We start from the raw sequence: 20,181 nt of genomic DNA, 5'->3' as shown, positions 1-20,181 counted from the left end.
AGCCAAGAGTGGGACCACAGCAGCCTGGGACAGTCCTGGGTGGGTGGGCTGTGGGGCTGGGAGGACATTTAGTGGCCAGTAGCTCTCCATGACAGAAGGACATGGCATAGATAAGACACCTTTACCCTTGCACCCTACTTGGCCTCCACCCACAGTAAGGCCAGGACTATTCCAGTTTAGCTAGTTTTTCCTCCCTCCTATTTTAGATGTAGAGTGTAATTAAATCACATCCAACAATTCCCACCACACCTCAAGAAATTAACCCCATCCCATGGCAGTGCTGGCTGGGGAAGCCCTGGACAATGTCCTGGGAACACCCATAAAGCTGAGAGAAATTTTGCCACCCATTCAGTGTGTAGAAGGTTGGGCTTTTTGCGTTTATTTTTGGAGCAGTAAGTTATTTTCAAAGAGCCTTTCTGTCAGGCTTAGCCCCGTATGAGCTGCCAAGTGAGCTCCCAGATCTTTGGGCATCATTAGTAGGGCTGCCTTGTGCTGAAGTGGTGTCAGCACTTCCATTACAGCTCCTTTCCCCTGCTCCAGCCCCCTTATAAGTGGGACATAAAAATTCAGTTCTGGCAGAAAGTCTCAAGCCAACAAGGAAAACAGTCACCACTTTAATCTGATCCTTGCTAAACTTAACTGGCTGGGCGGAGAAAGCAGGGATTTAAAATATCTTTTCTCCCTCCCACGCCTAAATCATGAATTTTAAAATCCAGCTGTACTGCACTCATATTACTCATGGGGAACTTTTTTTAGGTTGGGGTTTTTTTCATAATTTATCTGTGGTAAATGGAGAAGTGATCCTCCGCCCTCCTCTGCCTCTTCCTCAAGCCAAACAGTTGATTAAAAGTTTCTATTGTCAGTCCTACTAATGAAGGCCACAGTTAATAGTCATTTTAATTGGGCACAAATCCATTGTAGTGTTAAGGGAAGAGACAGATGTCCTTCTCACCACCCTTGGTGACACACAGCCACCCAGGGTGCTGGGGCAGGAATTAATTTAGCTGACAGCTCACCAGGAGCTTCCAGCCAGCTCAGCGCTGGCTGAAACCACCCAACAGCAGAGCAGGGGCACTGCTGGGTTGGGACACAGCAGATGGGGCTGGAGGGAAGCAGGAGTGCTCATGGAACATGTTTTCAATAGCTGGCTTCTTGATCAGCTGCTGCTCAAGGAGGAAGTAGCCCCTTCTCTTGTGGAGATGCTTGCTATCGAGTCACCATGCCGTCAGCCAGACTGATTGATTCATCCAGACTCAAACTCTATTTTTTTCCTTTCTTCTTGACTTTTTAGCTGGATCAGTTCCCTGTGCACAAGAGCTAGCACGCACAGAGTGGAGATAGGGGACTGGGACAGAGGAGGGCAAGATGCCTCCAGCCAGCAGCACCAAGGACCTGGGGAGGTTTGTCTCTCCGAATCCAGCACACAGCACACAGTGTGTGCACCACAAACTCAGCAGGCGAAGAGAAAGAACCCATGCCTTGTCTGCATTGCCTTAATGCCAGGGTGAATGACCATCCCAGGGTACGTTAGAGGAACTGCAGGAAGACAACCTGTAAGAGGGAGCCTACCAACTCTTTCACTCTTACAAAGAAGTTACCCCACTTCTGGTTTCAATATTTACATATTTTCTAAGCATAGCACATATTCCTGTGTTACCCCAGAAAAGGCAAAGCCTGGAAAGAGCTCAGGTTCCAGCCAACAGGAGCTTGTTCTGGTGCGATGACATCGCAGCTCCAGACTGGCTGAGGATGTTTGGGAGATGCAGAAGGTAGAGGTTCTGTGGAGTCAGGTGAGACAGCAGCCAGCTCAGCCCCGCCCAGCCCTGCCATCCTGCTTTCCTATGGGAATGCACTGCTGCACATTCTGGCAGTGCCTCTTACACCACTTTAAACTCCAATGCCACATCCAACCACCCCTGAAAGATGTGTTTTAGAACTGAAGAGAAGTTTCTGTGTGTCTTCTGAAAACTCCTTCTCCCACTTGACCTCCAGACAGCCGGGGTGGGAAGCCTGTGAGCGTGGCCATCTGCCATCCTGCTTGGAGGCAGCTGCCTTTCAGCCCACTCATTAGTGTGCATGTCATTGCATCACACACTCTGCTTGCTGTGGAGAGGGATTTTTTTTTTGCAGTGGAGTCTGGTAATACAGGACACAGATTTACAGGAAATGAGGCTTTACTTCCTGCTCATGGAGAATCACGTGCCAGTTGTCTGGTTAATTCTGGAGGAATATGCTAATGGGTGCACATTCCACTGCAGGACACATATAATGACGAACTAGCACCCCTGAGAACACTTGAAAGGGGAAACTTGTATTTTGGCTGCTGTGCTCCATCTCAAGCCCCCAGCAGGCTGGGTCAAACATCAGTACCCCAGTCTTACCCTGCTGCCAGCATGGCTGTGCTGGTGAATGCCAGCACCACGGTTTCTCCTCTTCCACCCAGGAACTGCAGTTTTCCCTGTGCCACCCGGTGTAGTGCATGGGGCATTTGGCAAAGCTCTGCTAGGACTTGCACCTGGCTAAAATTCCAGCTCCCCAGGGAAGAATGACACATTATCCCAAGTAAACAAAAACCCTTTCATGGAGAAATGAATGTCAATACCAAAGGTGGGTGAGAGATTAAAGTAGTGCTGAGAGGACACTGGGTTTCCCTGGGGACTCTGATTTCACCTCTGATGCTGTGGTATGGCTCAGCACTGGAATTTATTCCTGTTAAATATGTACCTAATGACACCACTGACCTCCTGGGAGAGTTGCCTCAGTTTTCATCGCAGCTGCTCCAGCTTCTGTTAGAACTTCCATTAAAGAACTGGTTCATATGTGGCCCACTGGTCCCATTTCCTTCTTCTAGTTTGGTCTGGGACTGCTCCAGCCCCTAAACCTTTACCTGCTGCTGGCTGGGGAGATTTGCACAGGCAGGTCCACAACTCAGTCCTGTTGTCACTGTGAAATGCTGAGGTCCCCTGTGTGCCTCGTGGAAGTAACTATGAAATACAGAGAGATTAAATCACTCCTGAATTGCCATTTCTCTGGCATGAACTTTGTGTCCAAAGCTGAGAGGTGAATATGAAACAAAACAAACCCTATGGTTTTCCTCATCTGTTTATGAGATTGAAATGTAAGTCATGGCTTTAAGGTATGTATTGTAGGCTTTCTTCTTTAAACATAAATATTCAATCAGTGAATAAACTGTTTCAGGCATGAGCTCATTCTAAAGGCTGTTGCAATTGCGAATTGTTGCAGTTTTGAGTTAAGCAGCCATTGGATTGTGCAATTTCCCAGTGTTTGAGAATATCCCAACAGAGAAGAAACAACAGAAAAGGAAAAATGTTGAGCTTTCTTAATCAAATCGATACCAGTAGACTTAAATCCTTCCTGTTCTGAGCCAAGGATAAGGATTTTTTTCAAGGATTTTCTCCTTAAAAAGGAGAATAAAGAAGATCTGCTTGTCTGGCAATGTTTTCTGTCCAGCACCAACCACAACAGGGCACAAACATCTGGTGTATAGGGAGAGGTCAGCTCTGAAACCCAGCCAAAACCAGCACAGAGTGTGAAAAGAAAATACATCTTTGCCATGTACTGCTTTGTCTACAGCAGTAAATTGGAAATGAGACTTTCCTATTGCCAAGAAAAAAAAAACCCACAAGAAAAATAAAGTAATGAAAGGGCTGCTGAAATCTGCCTTATTCAGTGTGTTAACAGCCAGGAGAATTGAACTACATCAGATATTCAGATTAAATATTCAGGATGAAATTAAGCAAAAAATATGAGAGAAAATACAACGAAGCCACCACAGATCCATTTGGGGATCCTGGAGGACAGAGGTAGGAGAGACCTATTTTGCCACCAAGCAGGAGCAGCGTGGAGTCCTTAAATCTGGGCCCTGCTACATCAAACCCTAATCTACTTTAACACCCCTAAATCAAACTCTAATCCACTCTAACACCCCTAAATGAAACCCTAATCCACCTTAACACCCTGCCAGTTGTGCATGGCACTGCCTTATCAGTGACTGGAGCTAAATCCCAACCACACTCACACCCACTCCCAGCAAAGCACAGCCAAGGGCCCTCATGGAGCACACGGAGGGGGAGTGATAAAAAGGCACCTCTCTGTAGTGTATGGAGAGCAGCCCTGCCAAGAAGGGCTTGGGGGTGCTGGTGGGTGTGAGACTGGACATGAGAGGCTGGACATGACCTAGCCATGTGTGCTGGCAGCCCACAAAGCCAAACATACCCTGGCTCCATCCAAAGGAGCGTGGGCAGCAGGGGAGGGAGGGGATTCTGTCCCTCTCTTCCTCTCTGGTGAAACCCCACCTGCAGATCTGCCTCCAGCTCTGGGGTCCTGAGCACAGGAAGGACATGGAGCTGTTGGGGCAAGTCCAGAGGAGGCCACGGACATGCTCACAGGACTGAAGTACTTCTGCTCTGGAGACAGGGAGAGCGAAGCGGGGATGTTCATCCTGGAGGAGGCTTCAGGGATGCTTTAGTACCGCCCTTCCAGTACCTAAAGGGGCTCACAGGAAAGATGGGGACCAACGTTTTAGCAGGGCCTGTCGGGATAGGACAAGGGGGAATGGTTTTAAACTGCAGGAAAGTCGATTTAGATTAGCTATAAGGAAGGGGGTTTATAACGAGGGTGGAGAAACTGGCACAGGTTGCCCAGAGAGGTGGTGGATGCCTCATCCCTGGAAACATTAAAGACCAGGCTGCATGAGGTTTCGAACAACCTGGTGTAGTGGAAGGTGTCCCAGCTCATTAAAGATTCCTTCCAACCCAAACCATGCGTGATTCTGTGACTCCAGAGCAGGGGCAGCTCCGCCGGAGCCGCGGGAGCCATTCCCGGGATGCGGCGCTGCTCCCATCCCGCTGGAAACCGGCTGCTGCTGCCCCCGCGCGGCGGGAGCGGGCCGGGGCACCGGGAGAGGGGAACGAAACATCCCGGCTCCCTCCGGGAGCGGGCCGGGGCACCGGGAGAGGGGAACGAAACATCCCGGCTCCCTCCGGGAGCGGGCCGGGGCACCGGGAGAGGGGAACGAAACATCCCGGCTCCCTCCGGGAGCGGCCGGGCCGGGGCACCAGGAGAGGCGAACGAAACATCCCGGCTCCCTCCGAGCCCAGAGTCGCAGGGCAGGGGGGGCTGAGCCTGGCTGTACGCTGTGTCTGTAAGCTCCGGCTTCAGAGAGTTCAAGGGCGTAAGGACGTGTCTGTCTGTCTGTGTATCTATCTATCTATCTATCTATCTATCTATCTATCTATCTACTTCCTACCTCCCTGACCACTAGAGCAGGATGCCAGGTGGCGTGGCCCTTCCCTTCCCTTCCCTTCCCTTCCCTTCCCTTCCCTTCCCTTCCCTTCCCTTCCCTTCCCTTCCCTTCCCTTCCCTTCCCTTCCCTTCCCTTCCCTAAAAAGTATCTAGATCAGAAGGGCAACAATATTTTCATCTGATCTAATTTTTTTTTTTAATGTGAAATTCGGTATCAGTGTGGCAGTCTTGCACAGCTTTTAGCATTCTGTAAACTTCCTGAAATAAAGGAAATTTTCCCACCCGCAGATCCCTAAGCGATGTGACAAGTGTGCTCTCCTTGTCCAATGCCAAACTCCTCCAAAAGCTATTGCGTTTAAGTGGGTGTGTTATTTCTTCTTGGACCAAATGAGTGCACACCCCATATGGAAGCTCATTTTACTATTAGATTTATAGAGCATCACTAGATATATAACCCCAAATCACTGCAGTTAAACAGCCTGTGAAATTCCTGCAAACATATGAGAGAACACATGAGGACAAAATGGTGAGCACAGCTTTTCCCTGGCATTTTTAATGCCTGCAGCAAGCTTTGGTTGCCCAGCAGTCGGTGCAGAGAGAGCTCCCTCTCCTGCTGAAAATCCTCTTTAGCCCCTGTCCACCCATGGGAGATGTTCCATTACCCAGCATTTACAGGGATCAGGCCTGTGGCAGTGTGAGATGCCATAAATAATAACATTTACATGGACACAGAGACACAGCACTGACAATTTTGTTCACCTCCTGTATTATTTGCAAGAGAAAAGGTAATTTTTTTATTTTCTTTTCTACTGCAGCAAGATTATCCCTGTCAACAGAAATCATCCAGCATGTAAACAATTCCTCTGAGAACCTGTCACTTCACAAAAAAAAAAAAGCCAAAATACCCTGGAATAATCATGTTGTCTGCTGCAAGGGATCAGTAATCTGACAGTTTTAAGCAGGTGAGATGCTCCTGTCTGCAGGCAGGTGACCCCGTGCAGTGCTGAGGCACCAGGTTTGCACTGCGAACTGCAGCTGACGCAGGGAGGATTTTCCAGGAGCATCCACATCCAATCTCATCCAGAGTTTGCACTGTGTACAAATGTTTCCTGTAAATAGGGTTAATGCTCATAATAGGTAGCAAAGTGAGTAGGATTTCAGAGCAGCTGGGGAAATAATTGGGCCTGCATGGAATGGCTGTGTTATACCAGGCTGCACCAGCAATTTCAACTGGCTATTTATACTCCTCCGAGGACTTTGCTATTGCCCACTTTTTTTTTTCTTTTCATTTGACCTGATTTGTAATTAATAGTCCTGGTTTTATAAAATGGAAGGTGTTGACATATGGAACATTTTTAAAAGTTCTCTTTTCCAAGTGTCAGAAACCTCTCCAGCTTGCCAAAACATGGCCACAGGTGTAGATCCTCCTCGATAAAGAGGAGGAGTTCAGAACAGCAACTTGGGGGTAGCAACAGAGCTGATTGTAACACAAGGTTTTCACTTTCTAGGGGCTTTAATAAGGGAAAAAAGGAGCCAGTGACAGTAACTGAATCAGGTTGGAAGGAAAATTGGTTGATTTTTGGTGTGAATCAGCAATCCAAGAAGAGGATGCTCCAGGGCAGGGCTGGCAGCAGCCCTCTGCCTCCAGGATGCAGCTCAACCCTCCGGGCTGTCTCTGCTACAATGTACAACAAAACAAGGAGATTTGGGAGTCCTCGGGCAGGTCTGAATGCTCGGGGTGTGCAAACAATGAGGGTCCCATTGCTGTAGTGCAGAGTGAGATGCAATGCCCCAGATCCCACCAGGGCTTCTACCCCCGTTCATCTGAACCTCATCCAAACAATCCAAAGCTCTCAGCTCCCTCAAGACCTCTGCCACCCTGCTCCATGACCATAGCAAGCTTGCCCTCTGGGTAAATCTGTGCTGTAGGAAGTGTTTTCCATGGATTTAACAGATGGGTGAGCTGAGACGGGATGAAGTGTGTCATTTGGGGCAGAAGTGGAAAGGGAAGTTTGTTGTCCTACTCCTTCTCCATCGTGACCAGCTCCATCTGTTGACACTTCAGCACATGATGCCAATTCCAGTGTGACTCCGATTAGTCTGCAAAGTGCTGTGTGTTGATGTTGTGGTTTGATACTTGGAGAGCTCTGTGAAGATACTTAATTAGGCAAAATTAATTCCTTTGAGAGCAACCTTCTGGCATCACTTTGGAAAGTGCTAAGAAGCTTCTGTTGTTCTGACACTTGTTAAAAATTGGCATTAGCCATTTCCTAAATTATTTTTGAAAGGGTAATCAAGCCACATTGCTCCCCAGGTCAAATGGGAGCTGTGACTTGCCTGCCAGCAGTGCTATGAGAACACGAGGTGCCAGACCTCCTCACCAGAAGTCACTTCCCACAGCTGTTGTCACCCTGAAATGTTTCCCTCCTGCCTGAGCAGTCAAGTCCTTTGGCCTCATTGTTCCTGTCCCTTTTTTGCCACTTTCACAGTGATTGTGGGGTCTGATGATGGCAAGACAGACACAGTAGGATGGGGGAGCATCAGTGGTGACTTTGCTGGCCAGCTCAGCAAGGTGACATCCCTTACAGCTACCTGATCTGATGGGGAGTGGGAGGTGAATGGGTGCCCCTCTCCCTGCCTGCCTTCTCATGCAGTCACACAGGGATACCAGAATTTCTTGTGGGACCATCTGCTGCTAGTTCTGCAAACCTCCTACACATAAGGGTGCAGAAGGACAAAATCTTATGATTAAACTTCAGGAGCTGCAGAGGTCTGCGGCTGTACCTGGTTTGGAGCGAGGAAGGAAATGGAACAGGCTGGAAGTACTGTGTGAAACACACTTAAGCCTGGAACAGTCCCTGTAAGCGTCTTCCCTTTCACACTGCACCCATGAGGCTCTGGCTGCTTGGGCCCAGTCACATCGTGGAGGAGCCCTTTGCAGTCAGTGGTGGCAGAAGGGCCATGTGAAACTGCATATCCTCCCACCAGAGACCACTTCCTGGGTATCCATCTTCTGTCCCAGCTTCCAGTCCCCTCCTCTTCTCCCTCCAAGCTTCCACATGGGTTTCTCAGCATCTTGTCCATCAATGTCTGTGCAAAATAAAATTGTCATTTTGAATGTTTGCTGTGGGTCTGTGGGCTTATGCTGGGATAGAGCATTCCATGGCTGCCTTGTAAGAAGCAAAGGGTTGCAGCAGCACCAAAAGGGATGGTGTTTAGCCCTCTCCTGGCATAGCCTGAGCAATGCAGCAGCACAAAGGGATGCACAGCATGATGTACATTTTAGTCCCTCTCCTCACTTCCTTTAAATTGCCTCCTTAAAAAATCCACTCATATCACACTATAAAGGAAGAAAGAATCTATACTTAACCACTTAGTTAGGGATGTGTGCAGAGTGCTCTGCAAATGGGATGGTACCAGAGTGTGCTGTGCATTTGCCATTTAAATATAGCTGTATACACACCCTCGGCCTCCTGAATGGCTGAAACCCTCCTAGCAGGTGATCACAAGCCTTTCTATAATTGAAATGAACTTAATCCCGACAAAAACGGAGCAGCAGCTGCTGTGAAAGCTGTGGCTGCTCTCCAAGTATTTCTTACATTCCCCTGATCTGTATATTAAAGTGAGACTGATTGCTGTGCTGCAGAATCCTGCCACAGAGTGTCTCTTACAAGAGAGCTGCTGTGGTTTAGATTTAAGGGCTTTGTTGTATTTTTCATAAGAATTCTTTTCTCTTGTGTGATGATTGTCACACAAGGATCTGAGCTGCTCAGATATTAATTACTTAGGGCCTGCAACAATACTCTAAAGTAAAAGGTAAATACAGATATTGCCTCTCTTTCTCCTACACACACTATAGTGATATACATGGGTGTTGCCTGAGTGGGGATGAAGAAGCAGAACTGGTTTTGGAGTTAAAGTCAGCTGCCAGCCCAGAGTATGTGCACAGGATGCTGAGAGGAGACAGCAGCCAGCTGGAACATATGAGAAATGACTGTAGCTGCCCTCCTAATTTAAGCTTCATGCCACAGATCTCTGCCTGAATCCCAATGTGCTATGGAGGAGTGGGACAAGGAGCAGCTCTTTCTGTAATTCCTGATTTTTCACTGTTGTTGCTTTTTCACTGTCTGCCTTGGCTCCTTTGAGTCCTCCCTCCTCTCTTGTCCCTGGATCTCCCTGGGCTTTGCTGAGTGGAGAGTGAATGCCACTTTGCTGAGTGGTGTTCACTCAGCACCAGCAAAGACCAACCATCAAGCAACTTCTCTGGCAAGAAAGAATGTCATGGCCTCAAAGGTGAGCAAACCCAACAGCAGAAATCCAGGGCAAGCGTGGCTCGGCGAGCGTGCAAGATGGATTGTGCCGAGCAGCACTGAGCTCCTGCTCCCTCGAAGCCACGGCAGCAGCGAGGGCATCACAGCCCTTGATAAGTCCTCTGAGCAGGAGTACAACCACCGGAGTCAAGGTGCCTCACCCAGGAAAGCACTTGACTGGGAGCAATTTGTCGGTGGATTCCAGGGCTCGCCGGTCCCTGCAGAGCTGGACTCGGGCTCCCCATCTGTTGTGCTATCACTGCTTTATGGCTTCGACTCCCAGCACGGAAAACATTAACTCAGTCTTACTCAAACTGTTCCTTCGCCCCAAGCTAGCCAAGGCACACGCTCCCGGTTCGCAGTGTGACATCCCAGGCTGTTTGAAGGGCAGGACAGAAGATGGTGCTGCCGAGCCAACATATTTTAACAAGAAAGCTTCTGGAGCTGCTGGGTTTCTTGACAGCTCCTGTTCCAAAATAATCTTTGTTTAAACTAAAGAGTTGTCAAGGAGATAAGTTTAAGCAGCACATGAGCTACAGAGAAACATCCCACAGCCAGATCAGGAGCAGATGTGGTGAAATATTGATGGACCAGGGTCCCTAATTACGTCTCCTACTGAGGAGCTGGCTTGAAATCTGGAGCCTTCCTGCTTTGTATGCGGCACCGTTGGGATAAAGCGATGGGATCCCTCGCAGAGCTACATGGGCAATTGGGCTGGGATGTCTGTGGCTAATGAACAGGCGTCAGCCTTGTGGGAGCTAATGAAATGTTCAGAACAAAATGTGTCACCTCCAGGTACCGTCTGTGCCTCACTCCTGGAGTTTAATCCTCTTCCCTGCCGCTGCCTGGGCAGCCCCGCTCCCTGTTTACTGGATCTTCTCCGTGTAAAACAACAGGGGCAGCAGAAAGAACAAAAAGCACCTTTGATCATCAAACTGGGAGAAATGGTGTGAAGCTCTTAGGCTGTGCTTTTTATTTATTTTTTTTTAATTACGACTTATGTTACCCAGAAAAGGCAAATAATTTCCATGCATAGTGCTGCCTGCTTATTTTTAATAGGGAAACTTTAGCTCAAACTGAGAACAGGTAGAGGAAACTGGTTTATGTTTCACATCCAGTGTACCCTCATAGTCCACAGTTCACCTGCCTGGGAATTTCAGTGGTTTGGTGGAAAGAAACATCCTAAATTCAGATGCCTTTTCTAAATCCAATTTACTTGGCAGCTGTAAATAAAGCGGCTGTAAAAGAAGGGGCTGTCTCAGAGTATGTAATTTCTAACTCACATGGCACCTGTAAATGCAACTGAGCACAGGGTGCTGAGCATCTAATGCACAGCATTAGACCATGTTCTGCTTTGTCCCTTCTAGGAACCCCATGCTTGGTGAAGCCTGTGTGGCTGACAGGGCTGGAAATCAGAATTTGTGCTGCACCTCAGCACATCTTGATGCCAACAAATGAGGCCTCTCCTGTTAATTCCTCTAGAAAAGGTGCCACACACAGGCACACCCATGGCAGCAGAGATGATGACAGCCATCAACAGTCAGGAGCCTTCACTTCTGGCCTTAACATCAATTTTCTGGGTGAGCTCAGTGGAGCCACTGTGTCCTCTTGTTTTCACTTATCTGGCTCTACAGCAAGAATAATATTTACCAATTTTACAGGCCACACTAGAAAGATTAATTAGCTAATGCTTGTGGAGTACTTTGAAGATACAAAGCAAGAAATGCATACTATAAAATAAATAGATAAGAGCAGTGAAATCCTCATGCATCTTTCTTCAATAAAGGCTTATATGCCATTCTCCTGATTGATCTTCTGTCAATCCAAACTCTGGCGCTCTCAATATAGAAAAGTCTAGAAATGCCTCAGTTTCCCCATTGTGTCTCCAGAACAGCATTAATTGGGATGATCACAAGCTTTTACTTACTATTTCGTCCCAGCAATCCTAACAGTATGGGAATGGGTGTCTGCAGATCAAAGACAGAGACACCAGGCTCGGGGACTGGCCCTTGAGCCTGTAATCCAAAACCACTTAACAGGAGCCTACATTTATTAAACGAGACCATCAGTCTTCAGCTACTCCTAGAAAAGCTGAAAGGAGAGGAAAAGGCAGTGAATCTTTCAAAACATGACAGTGTTAGAGGCCATCTTTTCCTAAAGCTCCTGTATTTCTCTCAGTGTTTTCTGTGCAGCAGGTCATTATGAATTACTAATTACCAGAGCAGGCCAGGCGGGTCCGTCACTGACCTGCTGGGTAAGCTGGGCAAAAAAATGGGTCTGTCCCCTCTGCCTTGACTCCGTGTAAAATATGTGCTCTGAAGAGGCTTGAAGCTTAATATAGGTCTTGTTAAGTGTTCATAAAAGATAGCGAAACCCTTAGATTAAGAGGTACACCAGAGGAGAATGATAGGGTTATAAAATCTATTTCTACACATAACTCATATTTATATAGTCCCTTTCAATCTAACAGATCCCAAAGCTTTTTTTCAGCATAACACCCTGATATACTGTGTTCACTTCACCTACCAGTTCAAGGCAACCTCCTCTGAAGTGAAATCTGGCAGCTGTTTAAAAGCCCCAAGCAGTAGTAAGTTTAATAATAGGAAGGCATTTATATGGTCTTACAAACTTCAAAGAGTTAATTCTCTGCCCCTTCAGGAGGCAGACAAGGTTTATTATTCCCATTTCACAAAGGCAATATAACAAGAGTGGACAAGAGTGGAGGAAATCTGCACTCCCACAGATTTATAAAGCAAAATTTCGTGCATGAGCCTGAAGTGCTTTTAATCCCACACAGAGAAAACATATCAACATGTCTTATTAAAAAAAAATCCTTTCCTAAAAATAATGATGTGGAGAGATTTGATCTGGATTCTAACACCTGCCACTTCTGGTGAAAAAAAAACCTTCTCAAGCACGTCTTGACATAGAAACATCATGGTCCACAAATGCTTCTGTGCCATGAAACAAATTGGGCGCTCAAAATATACTGCCAAGAATCAGACAATCTGTTTTAAGAGGTCCCAAGAGTTACTAAAGCCCTCTTGAAATACAGCAGGAGAGAAAGCTGCAGCAGCCTTAATGCTGGAGGCAGGCTGGCATTGCTCTCCCACCACATGCGGCTCCACGGTTCTCCCCAGCTGGCCTGCATCACACAGCAATGGTGCTTCCAACGAGCAGGAAAAATTCCTTCTGTTGTCCCCAGAGGTTCTGCAAGATGGTCCTGAACTTGGGAAAACAAAGTTACAAAATTGCTTGGATTTAACCACTTTCTCACTGGGAACTGGAGTCCCATCCCCAGGTGATATCACCATCCTCATATCGTTTCTTGAGTGCAGTCCTGATGCAGGATTAAGTAGGATCTTAAAAGGAACATCTTATCCCTGGGGTCCCAAACACCATTTCACTTGGTAGCACAGAAGTCTTCAGCTTTCATTCCTCCTACTGCTTCCCACCAAGGAATTGTCCTATTTCAACTTCCACTCTTATTTGCAAGCCAAAGTAAGAAAGTAAGAAACACCATCTTTTAGACTACTCTGATACCTTAAAATCTGCTTATCTCCTCCAGACTGCATAGCCCGTGTCATAGTCTCTGCAGCCTCCCTGCAGCCCTGGGGAGCTTTCAGTTGGGGCTGCAAAGCTGTTTTCAGCTGCGCTGCCCAAGCTCCCAGCAAATGGATCTGGAAAATTTTCCATCCAAAAAGCCAATCCCCTGCAGATGCCTCGAGTCACTCCTACAACGTGAGCAATGCTCGGGGCTGGTGGAGGGTGAGCTGTGGTCTCTGTGTCTGGCAGGATCTAGGACAGGGAGCTGAGAGAGATGAACTGCCCCGTGCTGAGCATCATCAATCCTCCAGCAAAGTGATTTCCATCACGGGAGCACATTTGCTGCACGAATCACATCCCATTCATCACCGCTACCGTCTGGATGTGACTCTGCCAGCCAGGGCTTGGCCTCTCTCTCCAAAAAGCCCCTGATGTGCTGTACAGCAGCTTCACCGTGGATCAGTGCTCCCTCCTGACTCATTGCCCCCTTCCTCACTTCTCGGGAGCTGCGGGAGCTGCTCCCTTTCATCCATCACCTCCCTGGAGCCGTGCAGCTGAGGAAGCTGTTCTGAGAGCAACATGTTATCAAAAGCTGCTGCAGGGCCCTGCCAAACCACCTGGTCTGAATTCACAGGCTGGGGCTGACACTCCTTTAGGCACACAAATGGGGAGTAGGGGTCTGGTCATAAAGTGTGGGCTTTTCTGACACTGAAACTCAAACCCAAGAGCAAAATCATTTCCTACTGCTGTGGCACTGAGCTCACAGCACAGAGCTTCTCACCTTCACTACCATGCAAGTCAAACATGCCACCAATCTAGATGATGGCCCAGGGGAGAAATGTCCTTGACATATTTGATGCCTTATGAGACAATGCAGATGTCGTGGAGGAGATCCTGCGACTTTGCTTCCTTGGCAACCTCGATGCCAGGACCTTGAACCTGCCATTGGCTCTGTATGGCATTTGGCCACGTTCATCCAGTGCTCCAGCCCTGGAGAGGAAGCAGCCCAGTTCTGCTGGTGGCCTTGGTGGTGACAGCAGCTCTGCACAGGTCCATGCTCTCCCTGTTCTGTGTGCTCTGTGATGTCCCAGCTCCGCAGGCAGCGCCGGTTCTGCTCTGAGCCCTGAGGAATGAGTGTTATGAAATGTGTTCTGCCGGGTCTGGCTGATGACGTCAGTTGATTTCTCAGGCTGACAGGGAGATTTGCAAGCTTAAGATGGCTTACAGGTCCTTATTTACAGCTCACAAGATGAAGCCTGGACCTAGACACCCGTATATTTGTGCTCAGAAGTTGAGCAAGTAAAGGAAATGTTTAAATATCTTTCCCTCCTCTTGATTCATTGCCTGTGGGATGACTATCCATCACAGGTACGAGTGTGAGGATGGAGCTGCCCGTCTCTACTCCACCGATGCCTCTGGAGAATCCCTGAATCCACATCATGGTGGGTAAGTCACTGTCCTTCCCATGGAAAATGGCATGGCACAGCCCTAGTTGGATGAAATGAAGGGACAGAGTGAAGCCTAGGTCATTCTGGCCACAATTTATGGGATGAGACAGTGGAGCACAGGCACAGGATGCTCCCAGTCTTCAGCTGGTGTTGTCAGCAGAACTGCCCCCACCTGAGAAGTAGGATTTTTCCATTAAAAAAATCCTGCAGCTCTTTCTTTCTTTTTTTCCCCCTTCCCTCTTTAACTCTGAAAGAATCCCATTTAATCTGTAGGGAGCTTTCCCTGAACAAAAATCCCCACCAGGTTTGACCCTGACCTTTGCAAATGGAAATATGATGTAGTGAGAATTGAGAGCTGAGAGTCAACTGGCATCTTTGCTTTTGCTGCTGAAATAGAGCAGGTCGTTTCACATTTCTATTATGAGCCTCAGATAATGGGGAAGAAAATTAGGTAATTCCATTTTTTGGATTAGTTGGTTTTCTTGTCAGCTGGGAGATGGGATCTGATGTATGTGGAGAATGACTGGAGGCACAGGATGAACAGAACAGCTGGTCACAGATATTGTCTGGGATTCTATTTCTGCATGACCTGCTCCAGAGATATCAAAAGAGATTGTGGCTGTCTCCCCTGACATTTATACCTGTTTTCCAATGCTGACTTCAAAGCAATTGCTCTGCATTTGCCCACATTTGAACGAGCTGAGAATCTGGACCATTGTTTAAAGATAGTCTTGAAACTTACCTAAACTTTGAAATGATTGAAAATGAGTTATGTATGGAGACACGAAAATTAAAGTACATCAGGGAACCCCCAGGCAATAGCAAGATGTGCAGGACAGCGAGCCTTGCCAAAGCTGACAGGTATTTGTTTATGGGGAGAATTAGAAGCTCTAGTTCAAAGTCTGCAAATTGCCCCATGAAAGAAGCACCTCCTCATCACAGAGACTGAATTCTACACACAGGCACATGTGAAGAGTTTGTAGAATCAAGAGCAGTGTTAGTAAAAAAAAAAAAAGAAAAATACACCAAAGATCACTGCATGAAACATCAATAAGCACAGCAAGAAACAACAGGATACCAGGCAATCTTTAATCTGAGAAAAAAAGGACACAAACCCAACATCTAGAAAGCAAAGCCTGATTAAGGTTAACAATAAGTGTTTTAAAACAAAATAAAAAAAGCAATATGTGTGGTTAATGAAGCAAAGTGTTTGATTTTTCACCTCAAGGGGTCTCCAGTTCTGGCCATTCTGGAAGAGATGCTTTAGTGCATCCCTTAAGTGACCTTAGCAAGCTCACCCGAGGATTGAAAGGAGCAGATTTGATGTTCTCATGCTTCTTTCTGATCTTAAAAATCTGTGAGCCTTTTTGGATTTGGTAAAGCACTTGATAACATATCACAAAATTTACCTCTTTGGATGATCTGAATGCAGTAATCCATGGACCAAATCACAGCTGAGTGGCTGCAGACAGAGGAATACTAAACAGGGACTGATTCTGTTACAGAATTATGTTTATTAGAGCATCACAGAGATCAGGTCTTTGGTCTTTACTGACATTTTTATTGATGACTCTAAGGAAGGATTAAACAAAAGGATGACACGCATTCAGACAGTGACATGAAGTTGAAAGGGATCACAAACACCAGGGTAAGCTGAAAGATAATGCAAAGGAATCTGGGCAGACTAGAAACTTGGGGTGAAAATTCCCCAGTGCAGTGAATCTGAGACCTGAGCAGCCTGAAAGTTTCATCTCTGCAGATGCCTATAGGCTTTAAAGGTGATGCTCATTAGGATCACACCACGGGGTGAAAAGCCGAAAAAGTGCAGTGTGTGGGGAGATGCTCCATGTGAAGCCCTAGAGATGTAATACAGTGAGCCAGAAGAAAAACAACAAAGGGTCCTTCAGCATTTCTGGGAGGCAGGTCATTTAATAAAGATGTCTACCAAGAATCTTCTCTAACAAAACTCGATGTATCGTTTCCCTTCACCGAGCTGGTGTCATGCCTGCAAACTGCACATGGCTTTGTCTCCTTGATTCATTAATTTCCATCCAAATGCCCAGGCAGAGCCTCTATTAGCCACCTCTATTGACAAGAGTGGATTATTCAGGGAAGCGTAACTAACTCTCTCTATTTCCCTGAAATCTATGCTCGCTCCTCTGCTGGCAGGTGAAAATTTAGAAGTGAAGAAGTCTACTGCCTTTCCTTTGGTTTAGGTGTTTGGGGTTGGATTTAAGGAGGGATTCTAGAGATTCCAAACAAGGTTTAGGCCTTTGGTACCTGCCACGGTGTGCAGGCAGTCTTGAGTTCCCTTAACCCATCTCCCAGCACCTCTTGGTTGGAAGAGAAGGGGGCTAGGACAGGGACAGGACTCCTAGGGACACTCTCAACTGCAAATGAATCATTGATCTGTAAGCCCTGGGGAAACTGGGCAAATGTAGCCAGTTAGAGGAGCTCTTCTGTGCAAGTGTCCCTGCCATGCTGTGGCATCCCTCCCTTCAGGACACTGTGCCAGCAGCCAGGGAAGGGCATTCTGGAGGATAGGTAGGATGGAGGAGTGCAGCCAGGGAATTGGGACAAGAGAACCTGATGCCAGATTGCTCCAGAGCACCCAATGCTAAAGGATTTGGAGTAGGTGGGAGCAGAGGAATGACATTTGCCTGTCGGTTCACACCACTCTGCCTGGCATTAGCTAAAGCCCACTTGCCTGTGGAAAAGCTGTCTGCATGATTTCACTGTTCTGTGACCTCCAGGCCCTTCCCACTTTGCCACTGACTGAAGCTGATACAGATCCATGTGCAGAGCATCCCATGCCATCGCTGCATCCTCCCCTGGCTGGCACTGCTGCCCAGCATGGCTTTATCTCTCTGTGAAATAAAGGTCATTTTGGTGCTGCGCAGGTAGTGAAGGCTTTGAAGAGAGGCTTTGAAGTACACTGTAGAAGTAGACATTATTACCCACTGCCCAGGGATTTGGAGAATGTTTAGTCTGATTAAAAAGGCTTTGCATTCTGGTGGCAGGAAGCATGACATAAAGCAGAAAATTTTTCTGAGCTGAATTCAAATGAGTTGATTTTTTTATCAGCTCTTCTCCTAGAGAATGGGCACGCTGTTCCCTGCACTGGGTGAGGCTTCATGCTCTAACAGGGTTCACTCTACCAGTAAGGATTTGAATTTAGGACTGAAATTTTAAGGGGCTTGATTTGAAATGAAGTTTATGGTACACTGGAAGACAGTAAGTACATCTGGCTCAGGAGAAGGGCTCATAGGGTTTTTGGTGCTCAGGATTTAGAGGCATGGCAGATTTGGCAGGGACAAGAGTTGGAGGAGGGACTAAATTAGCAAATTTTCATAGGTAGAACCCCAGTGTATCCTTAGGGAGGATTATATGTTATGTTTGGCTCCAAATAGTGGTATCAGACTCCAACTTCATAAACACCACATTCTTTCACAGGTGTTTGGGTTGGGGGAAGAAAATTGGGAGAAACAGGATAGGCTTATGGATTAGACATCTTTCATCTGAACTGCAGTAAACCTATTAGCATCCCACAGGTGAGGAAGGGTTTGTGGCACTCTGCTGATAACAGCACTGACAGCAGATGTTTAGTGCCAGGCAAATTCTTCACAGCCAACCTCATGTGAAGTGCTGCTTCCAAAAATCATCAGCTGTATTTGGGGTGATGCTGAAAATATTTTAAAAGCAAAACCAAGAGATGGGTAGAAACTGCAGCTCACAAAGGCAGGTTTAAGTGACAATTTGTGTGGTAGAAGCGACATTTATTTAGTTGGTTTGAAGGGAAACAAATATATTTTACACCCACTCCTCTTGTGTCAAAATTTAGTTGAAAAAAACAGGTTTGCTACTGGAGAACTATCAAGACACTTTCCCTTTCTGCTTTGCTTTTTAAATGGAGTGGGAAGTAGGCGTGAGGTTTTCTCGAAGTGATGAGATACCTGAATCTTCTGAGCAGCTCGATTCCTACCCCAGGTGTCTTTCTGATATTTGAATTAAATAGATGATAACAAGCAACAGCGAATTTTTAGCAATTTAAGAAATAATCCTTCCTTTCCTGATTGCTTATCTTTTATCTTTGGAACTAGTAAAGTCATAATCCTACTATTTCTTCACTCATCCATAGAGACCCTCCAGCCACACAAAGATAAGGCTTCATGATGCTAAGGTAAAAACAGAAAAATCCTTCTCTGGAAATCGCAACAGAAACAACCAAACAAAAACTCCACTAACAAACCATAGGATTCAGCCCTTTTAGAAAGCAACAGACCATAGTGAGAACTCACAGATTTCCTGCTGTCAGCACACCTTTTGGGATGCCCTCCCCCAATATCTATCTTGCCATGAGACGGTCTTAGGTGTGGTTTTCACGCTGGGGATTTGGAAGCCTGGCTGCAGATGTTAACAGATGTTTCCCTACTTTCCCCAGAGAGTGGGTGCCACTTGTGCATCTATAATCCCCTATGAGCTGATCCCCGTAACAAGATGCCACAAGGATTTAATCTCACAGCTTCCAGGGGAGCTGCTTCACACAGAGAATTATTCCAGGCAACTCAAGATCACTGTCATTCCAGGGAAAAGGCCGGTGCTGGGATGACAGTTACAGGCACTGCTCAGTTAAACCAGGATTACAGTCTGCTTCAAGGGGGATGTGTTGGAGAGCCAGGATGCAAAGTCTGCCTCATCCCTGCTCCCTGTTCTGCTGGGTTTGGGATTCCTGGGAGCTGCAAACAGATGTTTGGCCAGATGTGTGGCTCCCAACAACTCCCTCTTCTGTAGCCCTTTGGGGTTGTTCATGCTTTACAGAAGAGCACCCAGGAGCAGCAGCCCCAAATCACAGGCAGGGTGTGGGACAGGGAGAGTGCATCACCCCTCCAGAGGCACTGCCAGGGTGAGATGCTCCACATGGGATGGACAGCTGAGTGACAGGGCACCTCTGGGCCCTTCAGCCATTCTGGAGACCAGCTGCACACTCCAGAGGGATGTCTGCTGCTGAGGGCTGTACAGACATCCCGAGCTGCTCTCACAGCGGCAATGGCCACGATGTGTTAGAGCAGCATCCTACAAGGGCTCAGGTGGATTCCCTGCTTCTTCTGCCTGTGCAGGACTTCTAAGACATGGGTAAGTAGGTACTGATGGATGAGAAACATTATCACAGCACAGAAATTTCCCCTTTGAGCTGGTCTGACTTATTTTCCTGCAATGACAAAATAAGTGCCATGTCTGACGATGGTTCAGCTGGACTGGGAGATAGTGTAGAGGTTAAATCCAGTTCTGTTTATTTCATATCCCAGTCACTTGCAATTCTAGATGGAGTCCTGCTACTTGGCAATCACTTTACCATCATCAATGAACCTCTAAAGCCATCTGAGGCTGCAAGATTAGCTACTACCACCCCGATGAGTTTATTTCATGCAGCTGAAATGAAGAAAACCAGTCTAAGGACACCATTTGAAAATTATTTAAAAAAAAAAAAAAAAGGCTTGACTTATTTGTCAGCTTTCTTCAGGTTGCACTTCAGCAGGCCAGCCAGGACAGACTGCATGAATAGGCAGTGAAGCAGTGAGAAGCAAAATCATAATCGGCTTTTGTGTTCTTTG

Source organism: Corvus hawaiiensis, chromosome 13 (assembly GCF_020740725.1).
Source record: "Corvus hawaiiensis isolate bCorHaw1 chromosome 13, bCorHaw1.pri.cur, whole genome shotgun sequence".
NCBI lineage: Eukaryota > Metazoa > Chordata > Aves > Passeriformes > Corvidae > Corvus > Corvus hawaiiensis.
This window is presented reverse-complemented; position numbering follows the sequence as displayed.